Below are 12,194 nucleotides of genomic sequence, written 5' to 3' on the forward strand. Positions count from 1 at the left end.
CATATGATAGGTATATGTTTAACTTTTTAAGAAACAGCCAAACTGTTTTCCAAGGTGATTGCACCATTTTACATTCACACCAGCAATGTATGAGAGTTCCAGTTGTTCCATATCCACATCAACACTTGGTATGATGAATTTTTTTTTTAAATTTTAGTCATTCTTAAGGGTGTGCAGTGGTATCTCACTGTGGTTTTAATTTACATTTCCCTTATGGCTAATGATGTTGAACAACATTTCAGGTGCTTACTGGCATTAGTATATCTTCTGTTGTGAAGTAACTTCAAATCTTTTGCCCATTTCCTTATGCGTTTGTTTGTCTTATTGAGTTGGAAGATTTTTTTACATGATCTGGATATAAGTCCTTTGATACATGTGTTGCAGGATTTTCACACAATCTGTGCCTTGCCTTTTAATTTTATTAATGGTGTCTTTCAAATAGCAGTTTTTTATTTTAATGAATTGCAAGTTATCAAATTTTTGTTTTGCTTATGATTTGTGCTTTTTTCGTTCTAAGTGCTGCCAGCCTTAACGTTACAATGATATTCTCTTATATTTTCTAAAAGTTTTATAGTTTGGGATTTGACACATTTTGAGTTAATTTTTGCCTATGATGTGAGATAGAGTTGATTTTCATTTTTTTTTCCACATGGATATTCAGTTGATCCAGCACCATTTGTTGAAAAGACTTATCTCCCTATTGAACTGCTTTAGCACCTTTGTCAAAAATCAGTTGACCCACCATGTATGGATCTACTTCTGGATTCTACTCTGTTCCATTGATCTTTATCTTTTCACCAATTCCAAACTACCTTGATTACTGCAGCTCTATAGTAGGTTTTTAAAAAATTTTATTTTATTTTTGGCTGCATTGGGTCTTTGTTGCTGCGTGCGGGCTTTCTCTAGTTGTGGCGAGCAGGGGCTACTCTTCGTTGTGGTGTGCGGGCTTCTCATTGCAGTGGCCTCTCCTGTCGTGGAGCACAGGCTCTAGGCGTGCAGGCTTTAGTAGTTGTGGCTCGCGGGCTCAGTAGTTGTGGGTGGCACACGGGCTCTAGAGCGCAGGCTCAGTAGTTGTGGCGCACGGGCTTAGTTGCTCTGTGGCATGTGGGATCTTCCCAGACCAGGGTTCGAACCCATGTCCCCTGCATTGGCAGGCAGATTCTTAACCATTGCACCACGAGAGAAGCCCCCTGTAGTAGGTTTTGAAATCAAGTATGTTAGGTCTTCCAACTTCATTCTTTCTTTTAAAAATATCTTTGGTTAATCTAGGTCCTTTGTGTTTCCATCAACTTCTTTCTTTCTTTCTCTCTCTCTCTTTCTTTTATTTATTTATTTATTTATTTATTTATTTATTTATTTAGGCTGCACCAGGTCTTAGTTGTGGCATGCAGGCTTCTTAGTTGTGGCATGCATGTGGGATCTAGTTCCCCCACCAGGGATCGAACCCGGGCCCCCTTCATTGGGAGCACAGAGTCTTACCCACTGGACCACCAGAGAAGTCCCTCCATCAATTTCTTTAAAAAAAAAAAAAAAGCCTGGCATGTAGAAGGTGCTTGATAAACATGTATCATCTATGACTAAATGAGTAAAGAATTAAAATAATAATTGCCATGTGTAACTAAAATAACATAAATTAGATGTTCTAGTGTTTTGAACATTTTATTGTTCAAAACAAACCACAATTCTAAAGTAACAAAAGAAGCCATTGACTAAAGTACCCACGAACTAAAAATCTGAAACAATTCGTAGGTTGTAATAACAACAGTCAAAGATGTTAGACAAATCTACCCCTGTTTCCTTGGTTATGATTTCAAAGTACTGAATCAGATGAGGTATGAGTTGAGATTTAAGAACTTTAGGTGTTAGCTGAACCTATTTTAATCATTTCACAATATATGTAAATGAAACCATCATGCTGTATGCCTTAAACTTACACAGTGATATATATCAATTAGTTTTCAACAAAACTGAGGGGAAAAAAGAATTATTAGGGGTTATCTAGGCAAAAAATTATATTTTAGTTAGAGCTAGCCTATGCAAAGGCTTCTGAGGCATGAAAGAAAAAAGTGTGTTTGGGGAATTGTTTGTCACCATTATAGTACTTAAATTTTTTTCCAGGGTGATATGAAAAATCAGTACAGCCATACAAATGCATACTGGCCAAATGCTAGTCCTGAATACACTGTAATTATCTGTTTATTTGTCATCTTCAGTGACCAGAGAGGGTCTAAGTCTTTCAGCTAATTATTCCCAGCAGTAGGCAGTGATTGACACCTTGAGGGTAGTAAGTAAATATTTAAAAGAAAACTGACTGCTCACAACACATTTGACACCAAATGTTTGAGGTTTCCCCTGCCCCAACCAACCAATTTGCCAGCTCTTTGGACATTAACTGCGTCTCCTATAATTTAATTAAATCCTGACACTAACTACTCGGAGTTAGCACACACTGCACAGGTGAAGGGCTCAGTCCCACAGAACTGCCCAACTTCAGGCACCAGTCACAAGCAGTGGTGAAGTGGAGCAGGACGCCGCGGGGCCCTCCTGGCTGCAAGTCCTCTCTGTGCCCCCTGTTTCTTGTTTGTAGGAAATAGGCTTCATTCAGCCTCCTTGACCTTCCCTGCGTTCCTATCGCAGCTCACAGAACTCAGAGAAACACTTTAGTTACTATTACAAAGGATATTATAAAGGATATTATCCTTTATTATAAAAGAATAGCCAGATGAAGAGGTACATAGGGTGAGGTCTAAAAGGACCTCAGTGCAGGAGCTTCTATCCCCGTGGAGTTTGGGGTGCACCAGCATACGGGCACATGGATGTCTTCATCAACCTGGAAGTCCTCTGAGCTCCATTACTTAGGGGTTTTGTGAGGTTCTATTACATTGGGATGCTTGATTAAATCATAGGCCAATGAGGTCAGGGGTGGGGCTGAAAGTTTCAACCTTCTAATTACCTGATTTGGTTTAAATGACAACCAGTTTGAATCTGAAGCTATCTAGGGGCCCACCTAGAGTCACCTCACTAGCATATAAATGACACTCATTACACACACACACAAAAGATGTTCATCATTCCAGAGATCTGAAGGATCTTAGAAGCTCTTGTTTTTGGAACTGAGGACTAAGACCAAATATTATACAAAAGTTCTCCTATCACCCCTATCACTCAGGAAATTAACAAGGGTTTAAGAAGCTCTAGTGCCAAGAACTGGGGATGAAGACCAAATATATATATTTCTCAATATATACAATATTCTTGAATGAAGAAACAAATGAATGCATTATTGGTTCTACTTGGTTGGAGAGTAAGACTGATCCAAAGTCTTCAATGAATGTGAGGACAATCCAGGAAGTCAATTTATGCCATGTCAGAGAAAGGTAGACATGTCTCTCAAAGATGCAGCAGTTTTATTCAAGGGTGGAGGAGTAACCACAATGTAAGATAACATATTCATAAGAATGAACCTGAATTATTTAAATTATGGTTATTAAGGCATGGGATTATTTTAGAAAAGGCATGTAAATTTCAGAAAAAATTTACATAAAATTATTAAAGTTATTTAAGTTTTAAATTATTAACTCCTAGTTATCTGAAAACACCTTATCTTCATCATTTCACATAATTGGGATGTTGCTGTTAAAAAAGGAGCATAGTCAGTATAACAGTTGCTAAGAGCACAGACTCTGGAGCCAGAATACCTAGATTTAAATTCTGGCTCTATCATTTTAATTTGGACAAGTCACCTCATTTTTCTCTGCCTTCAGTTTTCTCTACCTTTTCTCATCTGTTTAGATGAGGATGTTATTATTGCCTACATCATAGTTTTTTTTTTGAGTGTAAGCAGCTTTGGGTAGGAAAAAGCTCTTTGCAGGAAAGAGCTCACTCCAGGAGGCACCCTTTTGTCTTGTCACTAGCCGTAAACCAGGCACCCCCATGCTATACTCATCTCTGGCCCTAGCACACCTTTCAAATCTTTTGATCGCACAGTACTTTGCCTAACCTGTTGGTTCTTTCTGTAGATCAAAGAAGTAGAAATGAAGAATAAGTAATTAACAGATGACCAGATCTCTTCCCTACCTTCCCCTTCAGTAATCTCGAGAGCAAACTGTGTGAGCAAGATAACACCTAAAGAAAGATCATGAGGCGTTGACAAGCCTGCACACAGTGGGGGATGGCAACGACTCTGACTCCCTATCTCAATGATTAACTGAGGTTACTTCCCTGTTTTCCCTTTAAAAGCTTTCATGGCCGAGCAGAATCTTTGGAGGTGTTTTTTGGGGGGACGTTGAGTCCACCATCTCCCCAGATTGCTGGCATTCTGATTAAAGGCAACTTTCCTTTTTATCAACACTTGTGAGTATTGATTTTGTAAGAGTCGAGCATTGGGACCCGATTCAGTAACATGAGGATCAAATTTCTTGATATCTATGTAAGTGCTCAGAACTGTAGCACATTCTGTGGCATTAGTGTTTGCCATTACTATTTTCTAAATAGCGTATATATATATTTTAATATTCTAAATTCACCTTGAAAATGTTATTGCAGTCTTAATTTCTTCCTAAGTCTCTAAGTTAACTTTTTACTTCTCATTAGGAATCTAAATTCTGATACAATGTTTTGTCAGAGACATTTCTGAGTGGTTGCCAACCATACAGCATGGCCATGGTTACAGATGGGAATGATCTACTCAGCAGATGGGTCATAAGCTTGTTTTTTTATTTTTAATAACTTTTTTTTTAGAATTTCCAGTTGCCTTTCTTCTTGCAACATCTTTTTTTTTTTTTAATATTTATTAATTTATTTGGCTGTGTCAGGTCTTAGTTGTGGCATGCGGGATTTTTTTTTCATGCAGGATCTTTTCGTTGTGGTGCGTGGGCTCTTCATTGTGGTGCACGGGCTTCTCTAGTTGCGGCGTGCAGGTTTCTCTCTAGTTGTGGCGTGCAAGCTTCTCTCTAGTTGTGGCCCACGGGCTCAGTAGTTGCGGCCCAAGGGCTCAGTAGTTGCAGAGTGCGGGCTGAGTTGCCCCGCAGCACGTGGGATCTTAGTTCTCCGACCAGGTATCAAACCTGTGTCCCTACGCTTCCCTACGCTGGAAGGCAGATTCTTAACCACTGGACCACCGGGGAAGTCCCTCATAAACTTGTTGATAGCAGATTTGTTTTAAGCTGTTAACAAGAAATAGGAATACTTAGGTTTTATCTCAGACCTTTGAAACTCATACAAGGGGTAATAACTGTCAGGATCAGTCCTTTCTCTATTTGGTCTTTGCACACACATTGCCCCTTCTAAGTGAAATACTCTCACTCACAGTGCTATTGATGGGGCAACCACATATGGCCATGATTTATACCCAGCACCCTGGCTCTCTGGCCACAGCCACTGGACCAGAGGTGGTACTGATCCACATGCAGCCCAGTGACCCTTGACATGGCTCGCTGTGAGTGAGATGAGCTGGGGCTTCCAGATCCTCCTAGGAATTTGAATGGGGAACATGGAATCAAGCGGTTAGCGGTAGGCACTAAAGCAAAAGGAATGGAATGAGATAGGGAAAAAGCCATGTGGATTCACCCAAGTTCATACTTAGGTTCTGAGAGAGCAGTAACAAAGAATGAGCAAGGACCTATGAGGCAAAGATTAAGTACTGCAGTGGGTGTACCATGGAAATGCAGTATAATCAATATTACCCTTTAAAAATCCCTTTAGTCAATAAATATGCAATATATCAATACATGGTTTTATGAGGTATGCCTGCATACAGGACATTCATATTGTTTTAAGGGATTTGCTTTCCAGATCCTCAACTTCTATATCTGTACTTTCCTAAAACCAATCTGCTTGAGGTCAATGGTGTAATACTGGTTCTCTCTTCCCTTCTCTCCCTGTTCCATAATAGGACTCTTCTCCCAGTTTGCAAAAGAAAGGTACAGTGGGGGAATTCCCTGCTAGTCCAGTGGTTAGGACTCAGTGCCTTCAGTGCTGGGGCCTTGGTTCAATCCCTGGTCGGGGAACTAAGCTCCCACAAGCCATGTGGCGTGGCCAAAAAAAAAGAAAGGGTACAGTTGTCCCTCAATATCTATGGGGGATTAGTTCCAGGACCCCCTGCAGATACTGAAATCCATGGATGCTCAGGTCCCTTTTACAAAATTGCATAGTATTTGCATATGCTCTGCACATCTTCCCTTATACTTTATTTTTTTCTTCCCTTATACTTTAAATCATCTCTAGATTACTTACAATACTTAATACAATGTAAATATTATGTAGAGTTGTAAATACAATGTAAATGCTCTGTAAGCAGTTGCTGGTGTTGCAAATTCAAGTTTTGCTTTTTGGAACGTTCTGGATTTTTGTTTTTTAAATAATCAATTTCATTTATTTATTTCATTTTGGCTGCGTTGGGTCTTTGTTGCTGTGCGTGGGCTTTCTCTAGTTGTGGCGAGCGGGGGCTACGCTTCATTGTGGTGCACGGGCTTCTCACTGCGGTGGCTTCTCTTGTTGTGGAGCACAGGCTCTAGGTGTGTGGACTTCAGTAGTTGTGGCTTGTGGGCTCAGTAGTTGTGGCGCACAGGCCTTGTTGCTCCGCAGCATGTGGGATCTTCCCGGACCATGGCTCGAACCCGTGTCCCCCATACTGGCAGGCGGATTCGACCACTGCGCCACTAAGGAAGTCCTTTCTGGAATTTTTTAAAGGATATTTTTGATCCATGGTTGGTTGAATCCACGGATACAGAACCCCTGGACATGGAAGGCCGACTGTATATATATATATCTCACCCATCCAAATCTTACAACAGTGCATTGACCTGGGGTGTAAAAACCTCAGGGTGCCTAACAAAGTGCCATTTCTAAATAATGATGTTGGCATTGGGGTTCAGAAAGTGAATGATTCTAATGACTAGATAAAAATTCCTTTTGTAAGTTAAGTGGTTTCCAACATACTGCTTTCAACAAAGTAGGAGGAGGACCTAATCAAATTATCTACTTAGAGATCATTAAAAATCATTTTTGATGAAAAATCACCAAGTCAATTTGGCATATAACTTGGAAGAAGTTCAAAGAATCAAGTTACAATGCTATAACAAAACTCCTTTCAGATACATCTACTCATTTACATGAATGAGGTTTTTCAGCACTTATGTATATAAAAATGCAAAAATAGTGGGAATTCCCTGGAGGTCCAGTGGTTAGGACTCGGTGTTTTCACTGTGGTGGCCCGGGTCGGGGAACTAAGATGCTGTGTGGCGAGTCCAAAAAAAAAAGGGGGATAGTATTGATACGATACTGTATCTCATCTTTTTTTTTTAATTATTATTTGGCTGCACTTCGGGAGACCTTAGTTCCCTGACCAGGGATTGAACCTGCACCCCCTGCAGTGGAAGTGTGGAGTCAACCACTGGACCGCCAGGGAAGTCCCCTGTGTCTCCTCTTAGAAATCAGTAATATTCATGAACAATTATATGTACTAATTGTTTAAAAAGATATATCTCATTAAAAGATGTATTTCCAATAAAATGTTACTTTTGTGTTTAATAATCATTTATCAATATTTATAATATATGCTATTTTGATCAGTTGTGCATTAATAGTAACTGTTAAAACAGTCATATAGAAGAAAAAAGTTAATACTTTGAGGCTTATAATCCTAGGAAATTAAACCTTTTTTTCCTTAACATATATTGTTCTGTTTAGAGAGAAGTACAATAATGTGATCACTAGGAGATGTGTGAACATAAAAATATGTCATTCAGAAAAAATTTTATAAGTGGAATGAGGGACTTTCCTGGCAGTCCAGTGGTTAAGACTCCGCACTTCCACTGCAGGAGGTGTGGGTTCGATCCTTGGTCAGGGAAATAAGATCCCGAATGCCTTGAGGTGGGGCCTGAAGAAAAAAAAAAAAAAAAAAAGACTTGGAGCCTTTCATATAAGTGGAATGAAAATACTAGATAAAGGAGGAAAGAATAATATAAAACTTCTCACTTCAAATGGAGGTTTTTCATGTCTTTTTAAAATGACTAGTTGTATCAGCTATAGTATTAAATTTCATTGAATATATTTTTAAAAGTGGTGTAAATATTATTTTCAAATGTAAATATTTATAATACATAGCAAATTACATCCGTTACAACCACTTAAGCATTTGATGAAAAATTTGACATCAATTTAAAAATGTGTGAGATCAAGAGAACAAGAAGACAACATGAAATTTCTAAAAATCTTATATGTTCTGGTATAATGTTATAAGTCATAATTCTAGTTATTATTTTAAAATGTATATCTCAGAAATAACTAAATTTCCTTGTCAATTGCATTATTATGAACTTTCATCAAATCTTTAACTGTGGTCATTTTTGAATCTTTTGTCATTTACAGACAGTTTTGGGTGTACTCTGATGCTTTTGCAAATATGTTCCTATAAAAGGGTTTCATCTTCAAGGAATTCATGGAAAAGACTCTGACAAGTACAGGTTTCTGGTAACTGATTGTACTGCTGAACTGAATGAATAAGCATTTTCAGAACTCTAATTAAAAACTGATGAACTCATAAAAGTGCTAACAAAAGATCAAGATTTAAAAAAAATTAATTACATGGGACTGAGTGAACTGATGAGGATGATTATAATTTTTGTGACTTTTTGTTTGAATTAAAAAAAAAAAATCCCACAAGGACTCAGAGGCAAAGAATATACAAATCAATTTTCACTGCAAAGTAAAGGAGCTGTTACAGTGGAGGATTACTGGACTGAATGTCTATATTATGACATAGTATGAGGGTGTTTCGTGTTTGGTAATTGCAATCATTGTTGCTTTTGTTGTGGTCATCCATTTACAATGCTTGGTGTCAGTCTACTTATCTCTTGTAAAAATAAAATACAGTGTGTGTGTGTGAAAAAGAAATATATTTTTGAGGTATCTGAACCAAAAATGGCAGAAGTTTTTAAACTCCTGGTAGTCAGTAAAATGTGATTGTTGCGTGATTTTCTAGATAGTTAAAATAAATAACAAAATAAGAGAAACAAAAGAGAAACAACCAAGGAAGATTTATACTGGCATAATATTGTTAAAAAAAAGTTTAAATCAGACCAGCCATGTTTATCCATCTAATGTGACGACTGTCAGTTTCTGGCTGACTGAAAGTCTGTAACCTGCTGTTGAACCTCTCCACTTGTTCTGTCTGTGGGAATACTCTTCTGTAGGACAAGCCAAGGCAAGTCTAGGGGATTCCTGTATGAGAGTTTAGGACTGACTGTAACTTAGGAAAGTCCGAACTCCCAGCCAGGCAGTGCAGTGCGTGCCCGTTAGGAAGGAGAAGCGTGGCGTATGATGGATGTTCTCTGTTTCCCCTCCCTAGTAACTCGTTAGCCTGCTTCTCCGTACTTTCATGGCCCAGAAGGCAGCCCTTGTAGTGAACTTAAACAACTGGAGCACCGTTGTCCTCTGGAAAAGTCTATTAAGTTAGAAACTCAAGTATCCTATTAAATTTGATAGTTCTTGTAAGGTGACCATATCCCCAACAAGGCTCAAAGATATTCTGCAGCAATACCTTTAACTTGGGACTTAAGCCATGGAGAGTGCGAGGTCCAATTACTGAAAGTACTAATTACCTTCATAAACTAGTTGGGGTTCGGGGCGGGAAACCTAAGGGTAGATATAATTTAGTTTCTTTCCATGGGTGCATGTAAGGCCCAACCCGGGAAAATATAAGCTAGGCATCAAGTCTCAGTGGGTCTTAATATTTCTTTCCTGATCCATAACTGCTAATTCACTTAAGTAAAAACAATATTTGGTCTCACAGGTGCCAACCCAAGTAAGCTATTGCTTTGCTTGGAGTGGCTGAAAAAGTACAATTACATTACTGTCATGAACATTTCTCCTTCTTGAAAGAATGCAATTAACATTGGAAAATGACTTGCTGCTGGATAATCTCCGTCTCTTAGGTGTAGGAAAAAAATGTCAATAATAAGACATACGTTTCTGAAAGCACAGAACTGTATCACATAGAGACATGGTCAAGATATAAAAAAATCAGTATTAATCATAACTTTGGCCTGTTTTAACTGAAACATCCTGATACCTCCTACTGCAGTAATTTGTGAATGCATTGTGTCTGCTCGTCCACTCGGTCCAAAGAAACATCCACTCTTTTAGGAAACAAATTCCCTCAAACAACAGCTGCTCCTATTAGTACTCTTACGGTAGAAGGTGTTATATTGCCTTTAGCACATGTCCCTAAAAGTCTGCATTTTATAAGTTGTATCACTTCATATGATAATTGGATCTGAAGTAAGATTGAGCAATAACACTAGTATTAGTTCCTGGGTTAATAAAGCCATTTTGGAATTGGCATTCACGGAGAGGGAGCCAACATTTTAAAATAAGAATGTTTAAACAAGTTTGCTTGCTCTATTTTTAGACTAATACAGTTATGTCTGTATTAAAACTGCATCTCTCATTTAAAAAAAAAAAAAAAAAAAAGAACAAGAAGACAAGCCACAAACTGGGAGAAAATACCAGACACATCTGATAAAGGACTGTTATCCAAAATACACAAAGAATGAAAATCTCAGCAAGAAAATGAACAACCTGATTAAAAAATGAGCAAAAGACCTGAATAGACACCTCACCAAAGAAGATATACACATGGCAAATAAACATGAAAAGATGTTTAACATCATGTCTTTAGAGAATTACAAATTAAAACAATGAAATACCACTACACACCTATTACAGTGGGCTAAATCTAGAACACTGACCACACCAAATGCTGATGAGGATGGGAAGCAGGAACTCTCCTTTGTTGCTGATGGGAATGCAAAATGCTACAGCCACTTTAGAAGACAGTTTGGCAATTTCTTACAAAACTAAACATACTTAAGGATTCTGATCACCCATTACAGTGCGTGTGGGGTGGGTATTTCTCCACACCATCAAGCAATGCTCCAGACACCAACTTCGTGTCCTACAATTCAAGTTAATTGTGACACTATCTACCTGGAGATAATATCAGATCCCACAGGTTAAGGGCTCCATCCTACAAGACTGCCACCACTCCCCTCAGTAAGACACTGGTCAAAAGTCTGAGCTGTCCCCTGTGCTTCTGACCAACCAGCTATATAGATTGTAGGCTCCAATGACCCCTTCCTCTGGTTCTATTAATTTGCTATAGTGGCTCATAGAACTCAGAGAAATATTTTACTTACTAGATTACCAGTTCATTACGGAAGAATAGAACTCGGGAACAGCCAGATGGAAGAGATGCATAGGGCAAGGTATGGATAAAGGGCATGGAGCTTCCATGCCCTCTCATAGCTCGTGAAGTCTCCTTGTGTTTGGGTTTTTATGGAAGCTTCATTATACAGGTATTTTGATTAAATTCTTGGCCATTGGAGATCAGTACACCTTTCAGCCCCTCCTTCCTCTCCCTGAGGTGGGAGGGAGGAACTGAAAGTTCAAACCCTCTAATTACACAGTTGGCCTCCATGGCAACCAGCACCTATACTTAGGTGCTTTACAAAAACTACCTAATTAACATAAAACCAGCTTCTGTGGAAAGGGGCTTGTTAGGAAAAACAAGACATCCAATTCACCCCTTATGGCTCTACAGGGTTTTCAGGAACTGAGGACAAGAGACCAAATATTATTGAAACTACACAACTCAGATGGGATTTGAACCCAGCCAAAATTCAGATTGGAACTTGAACCCACTGTTTTTGTTTTTTTGGTGTTTTTGGTCACGCTGTGTGGCTTGTGGGATCTTAGTTCTCCTACCAGGGAGAGTCCTAACTGATCTCTAATAGCCTTGGCCGGCAGCATCTTGAAACAGGATTTCCGTTCCATGGCCAGAGTCAGGCTGTGGCAGTGAGAGCGCTGAATTCTAGCCATTAGACCACCAGGGCCAGTGTCCAATGTCAAGGCCCTGGCCCGTTGGCTTTGTAGAAATGAATTCCCACAAAGAGACAGAAAGTAGTGAAACAAATAAAGCGTTTATTAGGAGGAAAAAGGGTACGTGTGAATAGACTCACACGGGTGGGCTCAGAGATAGAATTGCGCCCTCGTGGTAGTTTGAATCACTTATATGGGGCATTTCTTCCAGGTTTCCTCTGGCCAATCATCTTGCTTTGCCTGGCTCTGAGTCTGTATTTGGTATATCTCAGGGTTCTCCCACGTGTGCGGACACATCCCTTAGCCAAGATGGA

Source organism: Balaenoptera borealis (assembly GCF_965194805.1).
Source record: "Balaenoptera borealis genome assembly, chromosome: 1".
In the NCBI taxonomy this organism is placed as follows: domain Eukaryota; kingdom Metazoa; phylum Chordata; class Mammalia; order Artiodactyla; family Balaenopteridae; genus Balaenoptera; species Balaenoptera borealis.